We start from the raw sequence: 12,898 nt of genomic DNA on the forward strand, positions 1-12,898 counted from the left end.
TTTTCCTATTTCCCTCTATTTTTATTTTCTTTGCAATTTGACTTAAATATTTATTAATTTACCAGAATTGCTTTCTCAAAGAAAAACCATTACAGATTAATCACAAAATTCAAGGTTTTTTTACAATAATCACATATATAAAATTGTATACAGCATTTTACATTGCTATTTCTCTTTTCTTGATGTGTTTTTCTCCTTTAGCTACCAAAGTTACTGCTCTTGATTTCCCTGTAATCTTTTCTTGTATTTATTCTTGTTCTTCCCTCCGCTTACCTCTTAAATAATATTTACTCTTTTTGTTATTCTTTATGTTCTGTTTGATAATCTCTTTTACCCCCATAGTCTTAACTGCACCTGTACATAGATGACTATCAAATCTATCATTTGAGGGGCCTGATAATTTTCTGAAGTATAGACTGATAAATTCTTTCTTTTCTTTTTTCTAAGATTTTATTTATTTATTTGACAGAGAGAGAGCATAGGGTAAGGGAGAAGCAGGCTCCCTGCTCAGCAGAGAGCCCAGTATGGGGCTCAATCCCAGGACCCTGGGATTATGACCCGAGCTGAAGGCAGATACTCAACCAACTGAGCCACCCAGATGCGCCTAAAATTTTTTTCTTAATACTTTATTATTTATTTGTTTATTTATTTCACACACAGGGGAGCAGGGATGGGGACAGAGGGAGAGAATCTGAAGCAGACTCCCCACTGAGCACTGAGCCCAACATAGGGTTGGATCTTACCACCAGGAGATCATGGCCTGAGCTGGATGCAAAGTCAGATGCTTAACCCACTGAACCACCCAGGTGGCCCTAGCTTGAGAATTTTTATTGTGTACTAAATATTCCACCATGATTGTCCTCAAAAACTCAAATTTGGTAAGTTCAAAATGGATTCTCTTTGCTGTATTCTCCAACTCCACCCCCAAATTATTCATTATTCTCATTATTTTAGTGTACATTACCACTATTTTCTCAGCACCTATGATAGAAATCTTATGATTGTCTTCAATTACTCCATCCCAATAATTATTCACATTTCATCTTTACATCTAATAATTTCTCAAATCTCATTGTTTTAATTCTACCTATTCAATGTCTATTTTATATTCTTCATTTCTATTTTTTCTCTGGTCACTGGCTTCATCATCTCTTTCTTGACTACTGCAATTATATGCTAATTACTTAACTAAATGTATTCTCCAACTTAACCATTCACACTATTACCAAAATAAACTTTATAAAACATAAAGCACTCAAAAATCTTCAGTTGCTCCTGGGAACCCACTCCAAACATAGTTCAGTTTTTTTTTTTTTTGTTTTTTGGGTTTTTTTGCATGGCCTTCTAGAATTTGAAACCAACTTACTTTACTAATATCTTTCCCTAAACTATCTCTCTTGTGCATACTAATGTTCATCCATAGCTACCACTTGCCATATATCTTGTCTTCTGTTGGTTTTCTAATCCTGTTTTCTCAACTTAGAATGCCCTTCTCTCCCAATGACAACAAAATTCTACTCATCTGTCAACCTGAATTTATAAACTACACCCTCTTTCCATCTCCAGGTATAATGAATAACTTTATTATAGTGTTTGTTTAATTTGGCACTGTGCAAGAATTAATTACTTTCCTGTTGCTCTTCTCTTACATTTTCCTTGAGATTTGGGTCTTTAATTTTTTAGTCCCTTACAGAGATTGGCAAAGGATTTTCTTTGTTGTCCATACATATATAAAAACATTTTGTAGATGTGTTTTTAATTATCCTACTCAAACTCCTTATTGGTTAAATAAATTTGTCAAGGTTATACCATTGTTAATGGTAAAGGTCATCTAAGAAAGTGTGTTCCCTTGTTTTTATTCAGTTGTTTTCCTTTCTTGAAGACTTTCCCGCAATTTAGGGAGGTGAACTATAATCATTTCCTCTAATACACTTTTTCTTCTATATATTCTTAATTATAACAGGGTTTTCTTTTTAATAACAGCAATAAAAAGCACTCTAGAATCCCTAGTAATCTATCCTATTTTCACTGTACTGAGGGCTACCTCTTTTTTAGGGGTGTTTTTTAAAATAAAAAATATATATATGATTAAGTAGCAAATTAATGCATGGAATAATTTGTTCTGTCCTCTTGTTAGAGCTTTTTACATCACTTATTTAATATTTCAAAGGGTTTATAAATCATTTATCAGCTAATCTTTGCAACATCCCTGCTGAGACAGTCAATTAGCTGAAGAAGTACTGCTGGCTGGCAAGTGATAAGTAATATTACTTGCACTTTACAGATGAAGAAACTAAAGCAGAGAGAGGTTAATCGACTTTACCATGTCTTACACAGTCTGTGGTAGTACTGATGTTAGAATAGGAGCCTGGGGTTATTCACATCAAAATTACAAAAGCATCAAAAGCCTAGGGCTGGTGCTATTCTTTATTATATCATGCTTTCTATATCCTTTGTCTTACCTTTTTTTCTGGGTCTGTAGGATTCTAAGGAGGAAAGATACTTTTAACATCTACTCTTTCTCATTGAACTAAGAATATTTTTTTCTATATTAAATAAATATTTAGCTTTTGAAAGGATGTTAGAACACTGACACATTTCAAAATAATTCATTATTAACTCTCCCATCTTTAAAATAACAATGAATGGTCAAATTAAGCTCAGTAGTATTGTCTAGTCTGCTCCAAGTTGCAACAATGACCATAAAAATAATGAAACAGTTATTGCTTGCTAGTGCTTTATCAATAATAACAAAATATTGAGTATATGCCAGATTCCACATTAAACAGTTCATGAGAATTATATAATTTAAATTTCTCAACAATTCTGTCAAATAGGCACTCTCATTATCTCACTTTTTTTTTTTAAAGATTATTTACTTATTTATTTGACAGAGAGAGATCACAAGTAGGCAGAGAGGCAGGCAGAGAGAGAGAGAGGGAAGCAGGCTCCCTGCTGAGCAGAGAGCCCGATGCGGGACTCGATCCCAGGACTCTGAGATCATGACCTGAGCCGAAGGCAGCGGCTTAACCCACTGAGCCACCCAGGCACCCCTCATTATCTCACTTTTAAAGATGAAATAACAAGGATTAAGAAACATTAGGTAATGAAACTAGTAGGTGATTTAACCACTTACAAACCCACCTGTCATTTTCCAAAATTCGTTTTGGAGCATGCTAAACGTCTTTTTTTTTTTTTTTTTTTGGTTAGCAGTATTTCTTTTTAAGTATGTAAGAAGTTCACATACTGTTTTAAGACATACCCGTATGATATTTTATTAACATCCCTATAGTACCTGACTTTTTAATATTATCATCTGATATACAACATAACTGAGACCACTATCTTTTCCTTGATTTCTAGATTTGTTCAAGAAACATTTTACATTCCAATTCCCACAGATCTGGTATTCATCCAGGTGATGGTCCTTTAGATGCCTCTTTCAGGGCTGTCCAGCCTCTGACAGTAAAAGCACACTCACCAGGGAACAGGTGTTTGAGAAGGACTTACTAAATTGACACCTTAAAAAAAAAATTGTTTCAAAATACAAAAAAAATCTGCAAAACTGAGATGAAAATTTTAAGTAATTTTTTCAAACATTAATATTTGTACAACTCATCAACTGCTACATTGCTCAAGTCTCATAGAGTTATCTATAAATTACACTGAGTAGGTGATGTGGATACATTTTAATACATCTAATAAGACATTGTGTAAAGCTTCCAAAAGTGCAGCTCAGCTGTCTAGGACTGAGGAAGCTTTAAAAATGATCCTGTTCACAATGAACTAGAAGTGACTTCAGTAGGAGGCTAAGGCAGAGATGTTCGGACTAGACAGGGAAAGAGCAGGTGTATGTTGTAGAGAGCTGTCTGAAATAGGAGGGCCAGGAATTTGTGACTTATTGAATGGGGAACATGTAAGTAGAGTGCCCCTCAGTGAGAATCCTGGGATTGCTCCTAGATCTCTAACTTGGATAAGATGGCATTTTTTGGTAAATGCTAACGGAAAGGCAGCAGCAGAAATAAGTCTAAAAATGGTACTTTAACATTTCACAATGTCACATTTTTAAAAATCTGACATTCTTTTCTTTTCTCAATGAATGAAAATGCATTAATTGAAAACACACATTCACACACATGCTATTATCTCCTCTTCTGCAATCAAGTATTTTTTGCAAAATGTTTAACTATCTATTCCAATTGAAACAGTGCTTAAGCACTCCAATATGCCTCTTTTCAGCCAAAAAAAAAAAAGTTGCTATGATTATGTTATCACATATTTTAATATATGTATCATCATTGCCAATTATCTGCTTTGCAGATATGAGTTTTCTATATAGTATTTAATAACCTCTTATTGAAAATACCATTGTATTTGGTGGCTCAGTTGGTTAAGTGTCTGCCATTGGCTCAGGTCCTGATCCTGGGGTCCTGAGATTGAGCCCATTGTCAGGCTCCCTGCTCAGCAGGGAGTCTGCGTCTCCCTTTCCTTCTGCCTCTGCCGCCCACTTGTGCTCTCTCACTCTCTCTTTCAAATAAATAAAATCTTTTTAAAAAAATGAAAAAAAGGAGAAAATGTCATTGTTCAGTATTATAATGTTTTTTATGTTTATTTTATGTCCAAATGTTAGAAGCACTGATTAATCTCTTTATTAATGGAATAATCTTCAGCACAATGTTTAATACTCTCTTTCTCTACCACCATTATATTTTAAGATTTTTCATACATCACTTCATGTGGGATTTTCAGAATTTTCAGGCTTTTTGAAATTAGTAGGATAGGCTCCAGAGAGAAAAGGGAATGCTGAAAAACAGCAACATAAATTAAATAAATACTTAAAGAAATTAAAAATGTATTAGCCATTGAAAAATATATATGAATATTTACATCATATATAGTAGTTATATAAAGAATAGTTTTAAAATGAGATAATCACAAAGCAAACTATTTTAAAATATGAATTTTATGATGTGGTAAAATCAATATTAATAAAGTTTTTTATAAAATGAGAAGACAAATAGTAAGTGCCTTTTTGTCTAAGAAACAAGTTGTTATTATGAAAAACCTCATGACATTTTGTAGATTATCAAAATCACCTTGCTATCAATATCAAGCATCTCTATTATCAACTCTATTATCAGTATTGGAAATTATCATTATGGCACAATTTCATTATTAGGAACATTTAAGAAACATCTAAGGTGGTAAATATTGATTTTAATAAATAGAAAAACAACTTATATGATGAAGTTACAATAAAATGAGAATTTCAAAGATCTCAAAATAGAGATATTTCATCGACCAACGTATAAACTACTTGAGCATGGAGAATTTCTATTTCTCTTGTTTGTCCCCCAAATTTCGGAAAAGTGTTATAAGTACAGTGCAGGGTACTAAGTAAGTATTTAACAAATAACATTTTTTTTAGTTCATTACCTTTGTGGTACAAATTAGGATTTCTTTTGTACTGACATAACCAGAAGATTTTGATTCCAGCACAATGAATTATTAATGTCTTTAATTTCCACAATGTTTGTATCAACAAAACTTATTTGAGTGATAATTAGAAGACCCCATGCTTATCCTATCTTGTAGGCTTTCGTTTTTGCATATCACTTCATTAATTCACACCAGCTTTTGGTATTTTTATAGCATAGCTAAAGAGTATTAAAATACATAGAAGCATTTGCCAAAGAACTCTAAATAAAACAGGTCTCAGAAGACAAATATCGTATGATTTCACTCAAATGTGGAATCTGAAAAACAAAACAAACAGGCAAACAAAAAGCAGAATCAGACCTATAAATACAGCAAACAAACTGATGACTGCAGGGGTGGATAGGCAAAATGGGTGAAGGGGAGTGGGAGATACAGGCTTCCAGTTATAGTATGAGTAAATCACAGGAATAAAAGGCATAGGAATATAGTCAATGATAATTTAATAGCATTGCATGGTGACAGATGGTAGCTATACTTGTAGTGAGCAGAGCATAATGTGTACAGTATTGAATCACAATGTTGTACTCCTTAAACTAATGTAATATTGTTATCAGCATAATCAAATTAAAAAAAAAACAGATCTCAGATATGAGATTAGAGCCATGCTTGCTTATACTTCTAAGTACTTCAGCTAAAGCAAGACCTTCAATCCTGCTGCACATATAAATCATCTAGGATGGCTTTTAAACTTACCAGTGGTTGGCCCCACTATCATATCTGATTTTCATCTAGATGACAATAATAATTTTTTGATTGAAAACTTTATTTCATGTTTGCAAAGGTAGCACAGCATTTAATACAAAATGTGTTATATGTGTATTTGCACACACACACAATCCCTAGTGCTTTGAAAATTACGGGATAGAAGTAGTTATATATTCAGATAAATTCCATTTATCAGTTTATTAAAGTGCAAAGAAGCAGGGAAAATAATTCAAAGGCAAGTCTTTTGGTTTCTATTTTTTTTTTAAAGTCCTGTAGAAATCTTTAGGAAATGAATACAAAATGGTGGAACATTAAAAATTCTGTTGTTTTGTTTAATCCCTAGTCTATGGCAATGCAAACAACAGAAGTTAATCTGGAATTTAAATTAAGTTAGGCTATGTTGTATTGAGTGTAGCCAACAGCCAAACATTAACTTGCCATGTATTTTTATGAACAAATCACATTTTTGTTCTCTTCCTTCTGTCTTCATCTCCCTTTAAGTTATGTCAACTGTACTGTTCACCATGTTGCCTCTAACACTTACTTTCTCTACTAGAATGTGTTTCTGTACTTATTACTATTCAATAATTCAACAGTAAAAAATTGTAAATGCAGGCAGAGGCATTTCAAGAAGGAAAGAAAATGTCCTTGCATATTTTTAACAACAACAAAAAAAAGCAGCTAAAAATGAGTTATAAAACAGCAAAATTTTTAAAATTTAGTTATAGCTAAATTTTATAGTGAGTTATCATCCCTCTTAAGCAAAAAGGATAAGCCATAGAAGAAATGTGTTGTTCAGGGAGAAGAAAATAAGAAGGTATTAAAAGCTACTACATGCCATCCACGTTCAATGGATTTAGAAGACAGAGAGGTTTGAGTGCATCATTATTATTTGTTTTACCATATTATGCTGGGAAAAATACTGAATTTCTTGGGCTTCAGTTTTCATGTCTTCAAAATGTGGGTTGCCGAACTAAGAAAATATTTCAAAGCTTTATGAGGCCTAAAAGTCACTGATCTTAGTGTCCTTGTGCCCTTTACAATGGGCCAAGTTCCACAAAAGATAGCATATTTTTAAATGCTTTTAGAGAAAGAAAAAGCTATATTTAGAGAGTCTGTTCAGTGTTCATGGGTGTCCTCAAGACTTAATACTATTTTTAGCCAGGTGTAGAACAGTAGTACAACACATTTGCTTTAACTAATAACTTCCCAGATTTCTTGGAGTTAAGATAAGTTTTTCATTATTCCAAATGTTGACTTAGGAAATTATTGAAAACAAGAATTGTTTTAATTTATTTACTGAATCGCCCCACTGTTACATGGCCTGACCTGAAATGTGATTTACGGGGTTGCATTTTGGTTTGGACATGCAGTCTTTATCCTTTTGTTTCATTGTAGACCCCTTATAGGATAAACATGTGCAACCGTTTTGAGTTCCTGACTGTCAATGTTCCTTACAGTTTTTTGTTTTGTTGTTTTGTTTATGTTTATGAATTTCAGGCTGATTTATTCCAATTTGAATGCAGGTAGGATTTATAAATTTTTCAAGAACATATTTTCATTCTTACGAATCTTAATGATTTTATTTTCATACAAAGAAGACTTTATCAGATTCACACACATTTGATAGAATAAAAAAAAAAAAAGAAAAGAAAAATAGCATTAGGGAAAAAACCCAAAAACCTCAAATGGAAAATGATCTAACTGGCAGAAGTTTATGATGTTAGTAAGAGATATCTGCATAAATAGACTGAGAAGAGGACTACCATTGTAAAATTTTAACTATGCTAGTCTCCAGGAGGAGGATTACCTGAATTCAGCAGTTCTACTTTTTGGTATATATGGTTAAAACACATCTTGCACATGTGTTCCAAGAAACATTAAAATAAATATTCATATAGGTGCTGTTCATAATATATCCAAAACAGCCCAAATATCAACAGAGTAATAAACACAATGAAATATTATATGGTAGTAAAAATTAATGAACACTAAACAACATGGATGAACCTTAGAAACATAATGTTGAGTGAAAAAAAAAAAACAAAGACAGAAGGCTACATAAAATATGAGATCAATTTTATAGAGCTCAATAATAAGCAAAATCACATATATAGTTTAAAAAAAACATAAAAACTAAGTGCATGTTGAACATAAAACCAAGGTCAGTTATTTGATGAAAGCAGGAAGGAGGGATCAGAGTAGAGCACAATGATTCAGCAGTTTAGATTCTAGTTCTTAGTTTTAGTGGTGTGGTTGTAGTTTATTTTATTATTATATCTCATGACTTAATATATTTGAATATATTCTTTTGTGCGCATTAAGTATCATATAATAGTATCTTTAAAGTTAAAATCCCCAGGGTGCCTTGTGTGGCTCAGTCGGTAAAGTGCCTTTGGCTCAGGTCATGATCCCAGGGTTCTGGGAGTAAGCCCCACGTTGAGCTCTCTGCTCAGCAGGGAGTCTGGTTCTCTTTCTGCCCCTCCCTCCGCAGCTCATGCTCTCTCTCTCTCTGTCTGAAATAAGTAAATAAAATCTTTAAAAAAAAAAAAAGTTAAAATCCCCTACGCACCAAAAGATAACCCCTAGTCATTAATTATACAGAGGGAGTCTGCTTTGACACACTTAACTATTTACTCATTAATCTTTTAACGTTGAAATCATTCAACTATGAAAGTTTTCCCTCTTCATATGAGTACTTTATTTTCCATAAAGAGACCTACTACTTTGGTACAATTTGCTGTCTTTATTTAAGTGATAACTAGTCCTGTGGCTACTGGGAATTTTAAAAACAACTGATAACTGGAATCTCCTGCCCCAAGAGAATACAAAAAAAAGGTGGAGTGGTGGAGGTATTCTCATACATTATTGATAAATACATACAAAGATAAAAATGTTAAATAGCTATTTCCCTAACTAGGAACTTAGTTTTATTAATAAGTATATTGGAATATAATACATTATTAAAAGAACAAAAAAATCAAATATGAGTAGATTTCCTCTTATTTTGCAGTGAGTTCCTGGACTATTTTATTTTATTTTATTTTTTAAAGATTTTACTTATTTATTTGACAGAGAGAGGTCACAAGTAGGCAGAGAGAGAGGCGAAAGCAGGCTCCTGCTGAGCAGAGAGCCCGATGCGGGGCTCTATCCCAGGACCCTGGGATCATGACCTAAGCCAAAGGCAGAGGTTTTAACCCACTGAGCCATTCTGGGTGCTATTTTAGATTGTTACTTTATGTTCATGTCTGAGAGACAGAAAGAGAGGTGTGTGTGTGTGTGTGTGTGTGTGTGTGTGTGTGTGTGTGTGTTTGGTTTTGTGGAAGCTGCATTATGTGAAAATTTACTTTTTTTTTTTTAAATTAAATGGCTTTTATTGTCCCTTAGGAATGCAAAAGACAGCAAAAGCAGATTACAGAGAAATAGCTAATGCAGTACTATGGCTATACCTGTGGAAAAGTATAAACAACTTTAGAATTTAATGATTTGGAAATTGTCCTTACTTTGTCATTATAAAAATGCTCCAAAAATCACGTTTTGCAAACAAAATGGCACAGAAGTTTATGAGGGGATTTTCTGTCTATATATGAGTCATTTAGTCGTATGTCTAATGTAGGTACTATGCCTAAATGTAATGGGATGATACATAAATGATGAAAACTAGAGAGATTCTCTACAAAGCCGTAGTAATCAAAACAGTATGGTACTGGCACAAAAACAGACACATAGATCAATGGAACAGAACAGAGAGCCCAGAAATAAACCCACATTTATTTGGTTAATTAACATGACAGAGCAAGAATAGCAATGGGGAAAAGACTGTCTTTTCCATAAATGGTGCTGGGAATTGGACAGCTACATGTAAAAGAATGAAACTGGACCACTTTCTTATACCATATACCAAAATAAACTCAAAATGGATTACAGACCTAAATGTGAGCCTGAAACCATAAGAATCCTAGAAGAGAAAACAGGCAGTAATTTCTTCAACAGCTGCAGCAACAGTTTTCTAGATATGTCTCTTGAGGCAAGGGAACAAAAGCAAAAATAAACTATTGGAACTACATCAAAATAAAAAGCTTTTCAAAACAAATAGGCAACCACTGAATGGGAGAAGATATTTGCAAATGATATATCCAACAAAGGGTTAATATCCAAAATATATGAAGAACTTATACAACTCAATACCAAAAAGACAAGAATCCGTGGCGCCTGAATGGCTCAGTCAGTTGAGCAACTGCCTTTGGCTCAGGTCATGATGCCAAGGTCCTGGGATTGAGTCCCATATCGGGCTCCTTGCTCAGCAGGGAGTCTGCTTCTCCCTCTGCCTCTCCCCTGTTTGTGCTGTCCCTCATGCTCTTCCTCATGCTCTTTCTCTCTGACAAATAGATAAATAAAATCTTTTTTAAAAAATTAAAAAACAAAACAAAACAACAATCAAATAAAAAAATGGGCAGAGGACTACATAGACATTTTTCCAAAGAAGACATACAGATGACAAACAGACACATGAAAAGATGTTAGACATCATAATAATCATCAGGGAAATGTAAATCAAAACCACAATGAGCTGTCAGCTTATACCTGTCAGAATATCTAAAATCAAAAACAAGAAATCACAAGTTTTTCATGAGGATGTGGAGAAAAAGGAACCCTAGTGCATTGGTGGAGATGTAAATTGGTACAGCCACTGTGGAAAACAGTATGAAGGTTACTCAAAAAATTAAAAATAGGTATACCATATGATCCAATAATTTCACTACTGAGTATTTACTTAAAGAAAACAAAAACACTAATTTGAAAAGATATGCAGCCTATGTTTATTGCATCATTCTTTCCAGTAACCAATTATGGAAGCAACCTAAGTATCGATCAATAGAGGAATGAATAAGAAAGATGCAACACACACACACAAAGGAATATTATGCAATTATCAAAAAGGATGAGATCATGCCACTTGAGAAAAAAATGGGTGGATCTAGAGGGTATTATGTTAAGTGAAATAAATCAGACTGAGAAAGACAAATACCATATGATTTCACTCATAAGTAGAATCTAAAAAAACAAAACTAAACAAGTAAACAAAAAGCAGAATCAGAACTATAATTACATAGAACAAATGATGATTGCCCTAGCAAAGGAGAGTGAAGGCGTGGGTAAAATGAGTGAAAGGGAGTAGGAGACACAGGATTCCAGTTATGAAATGAGTAAATCACAGGAATTAAAAGCCCAGTATGAGAAATATAAACAATGATATTGTAACAGTATTGTATGATGACAGATGGTAGCTACACTTGTAATAAGGTAACTTATAGAGATGCATAGGGTAACTTATAGAGATGTCAATCACTATGTTGTACATAATGTAACATTGTGTGTCAACTGTACTAAAAAAAATTTAAACTAGATAAATTCTTCAGCTATATCACCAGTGTGATAGGCTTTCATCTCATGGATACTTTTGCCATAGATCCTCACAAATATGGGGTCTGTGTTGGTCTTACAATTAAACTTAGAATCCTGGGGACTTATCCATTCTTTCAACAAATTTTATTGCTTACATTCCATGTGTCAGTTACAGTGCTAGGTCCTGAGAATACAGAAGTCAACACACAAGGAAATACAGGATAAAAAATATTTTCTAACATGTTAACTTTTTTCATTCATTCATCAGTAAGTGATATAAGACCAGGAGTCTTATATTGAGTACTGAGTAGGGATCACGTGATATGCTAAATACTGAGTATGTAACTGCGAATGAAATGGATAGACCCTGATTTTGATGTCACTAGTGCCTTCTGTCTTGACATAGAATGAGACATCTTTATTATTCCTTTTGCCTTAAGTTTTTATCTCAACTTTTGCTAATGAAATTATAAAATTGTTAGTGGGATTTTGACATGCATAAATAAATAAGGTCCTCTTTCCCATGCCCCATTTTCTTCCCTTTTAACTCCTATGTGCAGTCACGTTTTGCCAAGAACAAAAATAGATGTATCCCAACAAGAACCAAGCTGATTTCCTCACAAAACTAACTGGAGCAGCTCCTCACTTAAAAGACTACTTGATGTCATCATGGCCATTTTTAAAATTAGCAACTAGAAGATCATGAAGACAACCTAGAAAATGACTTGACTTAGGAGAAAGTAACAAAGAGATTTATCTGCTGCTCCACATGTCTAACCTCCTAGGATTAAGCCAGTCACCAAGATCACTACATGTACTAGGCAACAAGGAGCTAAAAATGGAAAAAAACATCATACTGTTATTGTATTCATTTTCCGCCAAGGTACTCTCTGATAAACACCACAACTGCCAAGGGAATTGCAAACAGCTTTCTTGTAGGTTATATATCTATCTTTTTCCAAGTAGTTCTATCCAACCATCAGCACACATTATTTAAGGTGGTTGAATGTGTGAGATTAGTGTTCCTACCTGATTGGAAACCTTCTTGTCCTTAATTCATTGGCTATACTTGATTTTTTTTTTTTTTTTTTTTTGTGGATCACACCTTCAGACTTCTACCATAAACTGCTCCTCTGGAAAACCAGGCCTTCCAGAAACTCAATAACCTGAAATAGAGACAGCGAAAAAAGGGACATTATCTGTACTTAGAGATTTCAATTTTAAAATTTAAGTAAATGTCCAAACGTAGATCTCCTAAACAATATAATAACTTAAGGGAAATCTACAG

At 33.5% G+C, this 12,898-nt stretch overlaps 1 protein-coding gene and 1 long non-coding RNA gene across 2 annotated transcripts in view; one reads left to right on the forward strand and one right to left on the reverse strand.

The window, feature by feature from the left end:
* The window catches only part of LOC309859064, a 107,690-nt gene that overhangs the window by 66,250 nt on the left and 28,542 nt on the right, over positions 1-12,898 (forward strand). The window lies entirely within an intron of this gene.
* The window catches only part of PKIA (cAMP-dependent protein kinase inhibitor alpha), a 92,281-nt gene that overhangs the window by 17,876 nt on the left and 61,507 nt on the right, over positions 1-12,898 (reverse strand). Inside the window, exon 2 of the mRNA XM_082719470.1 lies at positions 12,640-12,776. The gene's annotated coding sequence lies outside the window, so the exon portion shown is untranslated. The remainder of the gene's footprint in view (positions 1-12,639; positions 12,777-12,898) is intronic.

Source organism: Mustela nivalis, assembly GCF_964662115.1.
Source record: "Mustela nivalis genome assembly, chromosome: 2".
Lineage (NCBI taxonomy): Eukaryota > Metazoa > Chordata > Mammalia > Carnivora > Mustelidae > Mustela > Mustela nivalis.